The sequence below is a fragment of the Odontomachus brunneus genome, unplaced genomic scaffold (assembly GCF_010583005.1).
Source record: "Odontomachus brunneus isolate Ranch 3 - 2012 unplaced genomic scaffold, Obru_v1 Obru_scaffold_010, whole genome shotgun sequence".
Taxonomy (NCBI): Eukaryota; Metazoa; Arthropoda; class Insecta; order Hymenoptera; family Formicidae; genus Odontomachus; species Odontomachus brunneus.
Window position 1 is genome coordinate 3,215,708 of NW_022639460.1, and position 8,820 is coordinate 3,224,527.

The window sequence follows — 8,820 nt, forward strand, 5'->3', positions numbered from 1 at the left end:
TTAGAAGCGAGCGAGTTTACGTAATGCGACCACATGCGAGCGGAAAAAGCACCGCGTGAAAATCCAATGTGAATTTAGTTGCGGATTCGATGCGAAGAAAAAGAAGAAGAAGAAGAAGAAGAAGAAGAAGAAGAAGAAGAAGGAGACGCAATCTGGAAGAGTCACTCGGGTAAAACGCGCGAGTAAATAAATAAGATCCGAGATGTACGCGATCGGCGATCGCGAGACGGCGATCGCGACGGCGATCTCTCGCGGTATCTCGTCTCTGTGCGCGCAGGTGGTTTCGCGCGAGCGCGACGACACGGACGAGCCCGACGGCCGACGTTGTTTTCAGAACAAACCAACGAGCTTATACTCATAACAGGAAAAATATTAAATCACCGTACGCCGTCGCCCCCCTCGAAGCTCTCGTCACCCTTTCCGCGCAAGCGATCGAGCGGCTCGGCGATCCTTAATCTCGCTAACTCCTTTCCGCCGAACGATCGCGCGAGCGTGCGCGATTACGCGGCGATTAATTATGCGTATTATTATGTGAGTTACTGAAATAACTGATTACGAATATCATTTTTGTTCGCTGCCGTTTTGTTCCATCGTGAAACCGTGGAAGCGGAAAAACGTGTCGTCCCGTTCGATTCTTTCGAGACGCCAGTCCGTTACGTCGTCAAAAAGGTATGCTACATGTATGCGGCTATTACGCAAATAACAAGGAAGGATTGGAAAATGACTCATTCACACTTCTCGCGGTGTAATTAACTCGTTATACGGCGCGACGTTACCGTGCTATTATTACTACTTAATCTGTAGAGCGCGAGACATGTGCTGTACCGCCTCGCAATTTGTTGGACGTCTGCCACTTTTGAACGCGACCCTGTGCGAATAACGATTTATCTCTCTCACCACAATGTAATGTTCCTCGACGCGGGGGGGAATCTTTCCTTTTTACTTTGAAGGATGAACGAGAGAGAACGATTTTCTCAGCCGACCTTCATCCGAGTATCGGATACAACGTCGATAGTGTCGAAAGAAGAGAGAACAGAGAGAGGGAGGGAGAGGGAGAGGGAGAGAGGGAGAGGGAGAGAGGGAGTCGAGATAGGTTGTTTGAATCACATTTTGAAGGTTTCCTTCAAAAAATATAACATTAACTCTCGCCAATCAAAAAGAAGACAGAAAAGTAAAAGAGAGGAGAAAAGCCGAGCTCTCTATTTCGGGCGCCCGACGCGAAGTGGTGGGCAAGTAGTAAACAATTCCGCGGATACCAGAATGCCGTTCCTTCTAGTCTGCCGACTCCACGTTGCTCCATTCACAGCCGAGCGTGCGTCCGCCAGCGCGGTGTACAATGCGTGTATCGTGTGGTGGGCTCCAAATAGCATTAAGTCATTGCTGCTGTCCGGTGGTGCGCGTTCTATCTCTCCCGCTGTCGCCGACCGATCCCCCCGTATTGTTACGTACGCGCCGTACGCACGCTGCTGCGCGCCTTAAAGGACTACTGCTACTACTGCTGCTAATGCACCGGCCGGCTTAACCAAGAAAGCCAGCAGACCACGAGAACACAATGCCGATCATTGTTTTTAATTCAACGGGACGCGCGCGGCTCGCCAACGAGAGGGTGCGCGCAGCAGCCCCGGTAATCTGCCCCGCCTGTAGCCGTCGGCTAAAGTTTTGCGGCATCGGAGCGCGCGGCTCTCTTTATCCGTTCCGTTCTTCGATCAATCTGCGAAACGACAGGAGCGATATTTTCATCTCGCCGAGAATCCCGGCAGTATTCCGTCTGAGATTTTCCGTCGGAGAATGCAAAGCTTCGCTATGATAACGCTTGGATATCGCGACAATTCTTTGCCGCCTCCACGTTATCGAAAGATGAGTCCCCTAAATCTCTCTCTCTCTCTCTCTCTTGAAACTTGAACTCACAATGATAGGTTACACCTGACATACTTACAAGTATGCACTGTCTTCTGTGTTCCAACACGTTGGAATTAGTAAAAGAAGAACGTTGAAATATCCTGAAAATGATCAAACGCCCGGGGGTGACGGAGAGGTGCTGAACACGAGGGATGTATTCACGTAGATACGTTCACGGCTTTCACGGTAAATCGAGCGCTTTTAAACGAGGGTTTGCGCAAAGCTATTGTGTACACGAATGCCTCCTGCGGTGTCACGGTAGAATGCCGACGTATCTTCTAAATAGAATTACACTGGGGCCATAATGGCTCAATCGACCCGTCGTTGATGCGGCTTAGGTAAAGAAGAGTACGCCAGCGTACGCCTCACGTGGTACACGTGAAAGAGAACGGCAACCGAGGGAGGATACGTCACGACTGTCCATTAAGGTGATACAAAGTGAGAAATGAATTGCATCTACTTCTCCGCCGTCGTTCGCCGTCGTGTCCCTCGACGGTATGAATTTTAATACAGCTGAGTGAAATATTTGCTGCTATAAACAAAACTTTTGTTACTCTTGATCGGTTTCATAGCTAAATGTAGCAACTGAAGAAAAAATCATGTTGCGAACGTATATAGAATTTTTAGTTGTTAATTCAAGAAAATGATCGCGTGTGAATCAAGTGCGCTGCATGTATTCATATCTTGCAACGAAACTCAGCTGCTAATTCCTCCTTTCTGTGCGGCCAGCAAATATCGTTTCGCTTGGTCGCGTCGATTCTCAGACTCGAGATTGTCAAAAATGAAAAGCCATACGCAAATTCGCAAGGTATAACGATCCCCTCCTCGTTAACCCGGCCGGCATTAAAGGAGAAATCACGCATCGATCGTAACGCAAACGATTCCAAGAAGCTCGCTTCGCCCGTAGATTTAACGGCGTCAGAACTCGGTGTCGGGATTCCGTGGGACGTATGTACGTGTAAACAGCGACGGTGTCGGCCGACGCGTCGCACGGGGGTTGAACACCCTAAAATTAGCCCCGGAGCGGGACACCGCGTGTACGCGACCGGGCCCCGCGTCCACACGCCTGGAGAGCGTGAAAAAAATGCTTACATTATCATCCGTAATTTCGTAAACACCCGACCGACCGACCGGCCGGCCGGCGAGCGTCATCGCGACGCGCGACGCGTCTGCTGGTCGTTGCGGGTGGCCCTCCAGAGAGTAATCGACACTCTGGCTGCCGTTTCAACCGTTGTACGCGCAGTCTGTGGGATAGCGAAGAATATTCGAAACGCGCCCGAAGACAGACACTTTAAGACATATTTCATAAAATTGCGTCAATCGAAAATTGATCGCGCGTGCGAAATAATGTCGTCGGAAATGCGAATCTCTCTCGGATATAAAGTATTCGCGAGCGCGTTATAATTCGCGGCGTAGAGCGAACACGGCGGAGAGAGATCACCGCGGCCGAGCGTGCTTAATTAATTGCCTATTTCAAATTCGTATTACGCGTTGGCCGTGGCTGCGCCGGGGCTGTAGCCGCCGGCACATACCACCCTCGTTGCGCTGCGAGCAAAGCGCGGCGGCGGGTTGGACGTATCTACTCGCGGTAGATGTGTCAATTAAATACGAAATTACCGGTAAAACGGCCCCGATAGTTGACGCAGACAAGGTCCATCTCGTCGTTCGCACTCGCACTCGCACTCGCGCCAACGTTTAGCGTTTAATGTCACAATGACGTTTGCATTTTCGAGCGCGCGCGCGAACGCGGGCGCCCAATGTTTACTTTATTTCGCATTAAAGCGCGATTAAACAGCTATCACCTGTCCTCCTTTCCTCCCCTCTCTCTCTCTCTCTCTCTCTCTCTCTCTCTCTCTCTCTCTCTTTTTCGCACGCGCGCGCGCGCGCGCGCGCACCTATTCGAATATCCATATTAATTCGTCGCTTCGCGATATCACCGCGGGGAGACACCGCGCGTTCCTCCGAGGCGTTCTCGTTTAACAAAACTCTTCAACGAAAACACGTCGTGCGTTGCGTCGGTGCGTTTCCTATTTTTCTTTCGATACTCTCGATTAAATTTATATCAAGCTCCCGTCACTGGGAAAAAAGGGAGCGAAAGGGAGGAGATGTCTCTCGTTACGCGTTTTCCATCTGTCGTTTCGTCGGTGCGCAACGTTTTGTCGCGCGCGCGCGGCACGGCTGGCTCGCGCGATTATGCGCGAGAGACAAGGAACTCGGGCGCGACAGCGCTCGGGAAAACAAGCGATAAATTAACGAGGCAAACAGATCCGTTGTTTTTATCCCTCAGCGCGCGCACATCCGGCTTTGTCAGAGGAGTCAACACGGACGGGATGTAATCGTCGCTGGATAACGAGATGGGACGAGACGAGGTGGTATTCGCGACGAAATCGGCGACGATGATCGATGAGGCGGCGGCGTCGCTTGTCGCTACACGATTTAAAAGGATCCACGCCCTAATATTGTTAGCATTATATGTATAATCTGGCTAAAGTCTCTAGAGCGCGCGTTCCCCCACCTGGCGTTGATCGAGACGTGCCGTTCTCGTGAACGCGACGCGACACTCCCTTCGTATCCCTTCTTCACCCCCCGTGTGTGTAACATCACCCTCCCGTTCTATCAATTTTCGTCTGAGAGACTGCGTCGGTTATTCGATTTTTCCTGTGTACCGACACGCGAACCAATTTCCATTGGTCCGTTCGTTGCTTTCCAGGGCTCGTCCGTCACCCTCCAGTCCACACCCCTCAACCGCTCGTTTCCTTCTCTCTCTCCCTCCCTTGCGCACCCTTCCCCTCTCTTCTTGCTCATCGTCCACACCTCTTTCGCTGTCTCTCCCTCTCCCTGGCAGTCTCTCACCCTCTGAACTCGCTCGCTCGCTCTTTCTCTCTCTCTCGCGACGCTGATTTCCGCGAAAAGGACGCGGACGGGCGGAGGCGGAGTGAAAAGGATGCGGACGGCGGCGGCGGCGGCGGCGGCGGCGGCGGCGGCGGCGGCGGCGGCGGCGGCGGATCGCTGGTACGCGGGGCTGCGCGTACCGAGGTTAGGTCACGGCTCTCTCCACCAGCGATTCCGCGTTTCGCCGCGGGTCCCTGGGAAATGGTACACCTGCCATCTTTCCGCTCAACGGGCAGACGACGACGGCGAAGCAGCACGGTTTCGCATCTCCCCTTGCCGCCCATTACCATCACCATCCCAGCAGCCCGCAGCTAGCAGCCATGCGGGTTTCTTCGCCTCGTCTCTTTCTCCTCCAACGATGCTATCCTCTCCCTTTGCATCTCTTTGCCCTGCCGCTGTTATCAATTAATTACGATACAACAGCGGATATAGACGAGCGAGAAGAGTCGCTAAATACGTGCTTGGTACGCATATTGTCGAAAGACTTTCTGACCAAATTTTCTAAATCTCCGCAGTTTTCGTGTATATAAATTAAAATTGCCAGAATGTGAGATCCGCTAGAAGCGTTTGAAAACATTTTGCTATTTAATTTTTCACTCACATGTGAGGTCTCACTTTTCCTAACGCTTTTCAAATCCTCCAACAGGATAATCTTAGAATTTTTACGGTAGATATCCGGCTTTACGGTATTTAAAGGCTCTCTATATCCTTTAAACCTTCGAGCGTAGGATTTCTTTTTCTCTAATATAACGTTTACCTTCAGTACTCGAATATTAATAATTTATCCAAATTTACAAAATATATATCCGCATGTATGTATAATATGTACATATTATAACAATAAAAATCTTCATTCAGGCTTGCTAATCACCGAGACAAGAGAGGAAACGAATCGAGCGATCACATGCGATCGTTCCCGAATTTTCCCACATAGCTTCGGTTTACGGCCGCGTAAGGAGGGAACATCGCGCAAGAAGCAGGAAGAAAAAGAGATCCGGTAGTTTCATGCGGATGCGTAAGACAAGGAGGGAACGCGCGCGAGAGCCTTACGCACACGCGGCCGCCCCACGTCAGTTTCGTAGAGTAAAATGTTTGTTTAAGTAAGCCCGGAGCCAAACTCTTTTTACTTGTCTTTTCCTGCACGAAATTGATGATTGCGCGCACCACTAATATGGCCACAACGATTACGCGCGCGGAGGGCGAGAGAAAGAAAAAAACGCGATGACGCGCGTTATGCAGAGCACAACGAAGGAAGATTTTGTAATCCCGAAATAATCGCCGAGAGAGAGAGAGAGAGAGAGAGAGAGAGAGAGAGAGAGATCATGCAATCAAGTTCTCACACAAATTCTACAGTTTTGGTCAAATTTGAAACTGTTGGTTACAACAGCGAGAAATTTCTGGCCGTCCAATTAAAAAGAGAAAAATAAACGTTGATACGAATATTTCTCTGTAATTGGCGGACGACGAGAGATGATGATAGAATATTTAAATAATCTTTTCCAAACGGACACGACATTATGGAACGACACGCTTCCAGAAACTAAGAGATTTCAAAGTTGCATTTTTCTTGTACGAGAAAACGCTTTCTTTAAACATCTCTAAAATATTCAAAGCGATCTTTCTACGCGTGTTTACTGGGAGCCGACTTTAGTCACGTGGTATTACCCAAACGTTATCTTTTGATACTTTTCCTACAAAACATATTCTTCGTTGCGCGAGGGACCGAGTGAGAAATTGTATCGCATGTTTGACATCCTGGGTGAATAATGTCAATTGTTTGTCGTAGAGATAAAGCACAAGAGGGGCTGCGCATCGACTTTCTCACTCCCGAATCCACAGTACTTGACGATAATGTCCCCTGATGTTCAGGCGGGTAGATCTGTGTATTTGCGTGGATTATTGAAAAACCAATAATGGCGCGGACATTTACGCGTAGTGCAAATAGCTGTCCCCTTTTTCTCAGCACGTGATGTTCTCTCGTGACGTTTTCACATTCGCGTGAGTGAAAACATTTGATTGATCAGCCAATCGGCATGAATATACGATAATTATATAAAGACTGAAAGGTTTCTCGACTGATCGTTTTAAGGAACACTCTGCACGACATATCGACACGATAGTTATCTCGCTGACTGTGCACGGTAAATTTGTTCGGTCAAATGATATTTGACGAAAGGCTCGACGAGCCGTGCTGGTGGTCGTCTTTGCGCCCCGGGCCGGACTTAACCCCATCTGCCGAAACACGTGCTTCGGATAAAGCGAGAGATTTACAATGAGGTTTTCAACCCGTCGACCCGCCACGAAAGATCGCCGAAAGATAGAGTATATCCCTATCGGCCTTTGGAATCCTCTCAAACCCGACGAGTGAATCTCGTCGAACCCAAAACGATATTGGTCTTTCGGAATCGGACGGGAGCCACGTTGTAGCCGGAAATACTCATCTGTTCTTAGTGTTCCCGGCGTGCTCTTGGGTGGTCTTCAGCACAGAGACTGCGAATTTGAAGAATATGAATGGCCTTTCTTCGAAATCCGCAAGCTTCGCGATTATGTCAGGCCGTGATTATCCGTGATGTCGCGGTAAGTCGTTAAGCTTAGTTCTTCGTGGTATTTGTTTGATGTGCATAGAAAAAAAAGATTTCATTGTCGCAGCTACACATAACTTGCTGAAAATGTATTTGTTTTTTTAACGAAAAATTTGCTGCATCGGTTTAATAGTTAAATATATGCTTATTGATAGCTACACACGTTTAAGTATTCATGTGAGACTTAGTTGCCACACACAGATTCTTGTTGCTGCAGCTAAATTGTCTTTTCCGCGAGCTCGTATTACGTGCTCGTGTATTTTTCTTTCATCTTTTCTCTCTCTCTCTCTCTCTCTCTCTCTCTCTCTCTCTCTCTCTCTTTCTCTCGAAATGACGTTCATGTGGCTTTTCGCTAATTAGCATCTCGATTCCCGATTTGTACCGTAGCATTTGCAAAGACACAAACGGAACGAATGCGCGATACCGCCGGCCACAATACGCCCCCGTCGTCGACGGAATAACGATTCTCGGATCGCTACTAAAATGAATGGTTGGTTGATACATCGGCAACATGCGGGTGTCAAAAGCGGCCGGCGGATACGACGTGTAACTATACGTATAACCGTCATAAATACCGAAAGCGCGAAAAGGCGGAATGCCGATTCGCTTCGCGATGACGAAGCGATATAAACGTTTCCGCTCCGCGCTACGAGATGCTACGAGAGACATTAATCTATCGAGCATTCCGCGAAGTTCGCATTAGCGACGCGGGTGTTACGGATTCATCGCCAATAACACCGCCAACGCGTCGCTGACCCGTTTCGCGCGGAAGTGAAAGAAATTGCAGAAATAACTCTTATCCACACATGGTTGTGTCACGTTTGCGGTAAATTTTTATTCCTTCAACGTTTCCACCCTCTGTCTATCTCTGCCAGAGGCTAGGCGAATGCTAGGCGAATTAAGATTACTTTCGAAATAATAAATACGCGTGATGCGTGCGCGCTGGAGGGCTCTCGAGTGGAGTCTCGCAACGAGAGGTCGTCGTCGGTCTTGCCGATGCAACAATTAAACGTCGAGCTATTTTAACGCCTACTTAACTTATTTTCACAGCGCAGTCATCAATATTTCCGCCGGCAGTTTCGCCGATAAGTACATGTAAAAACATATTTCACGTCCGAACGCGATGTCGCGCGACGACAATAAACACATCCGGAATTTTCATTAATAATACTTTGGCAGGTGCGTGTTTCGCGCGTAAACAAAACGACGCGCCGTGTACGAGGTGGATTTTGTGTGACGGGTTGAAAGGCACAAACATTATTCGAGATTTTTACGTTTATTTCGTAAGTGTATTCGCATTCGCACGACTCAATCCTAGGTATTGTGGTAATGGTATAATAATAATAATAATAATAATAATAATAATAATAATAATAATATTAATATATAGCAATACGTTTTGCATATATATATATATATATATATATATATATATATATATATATAG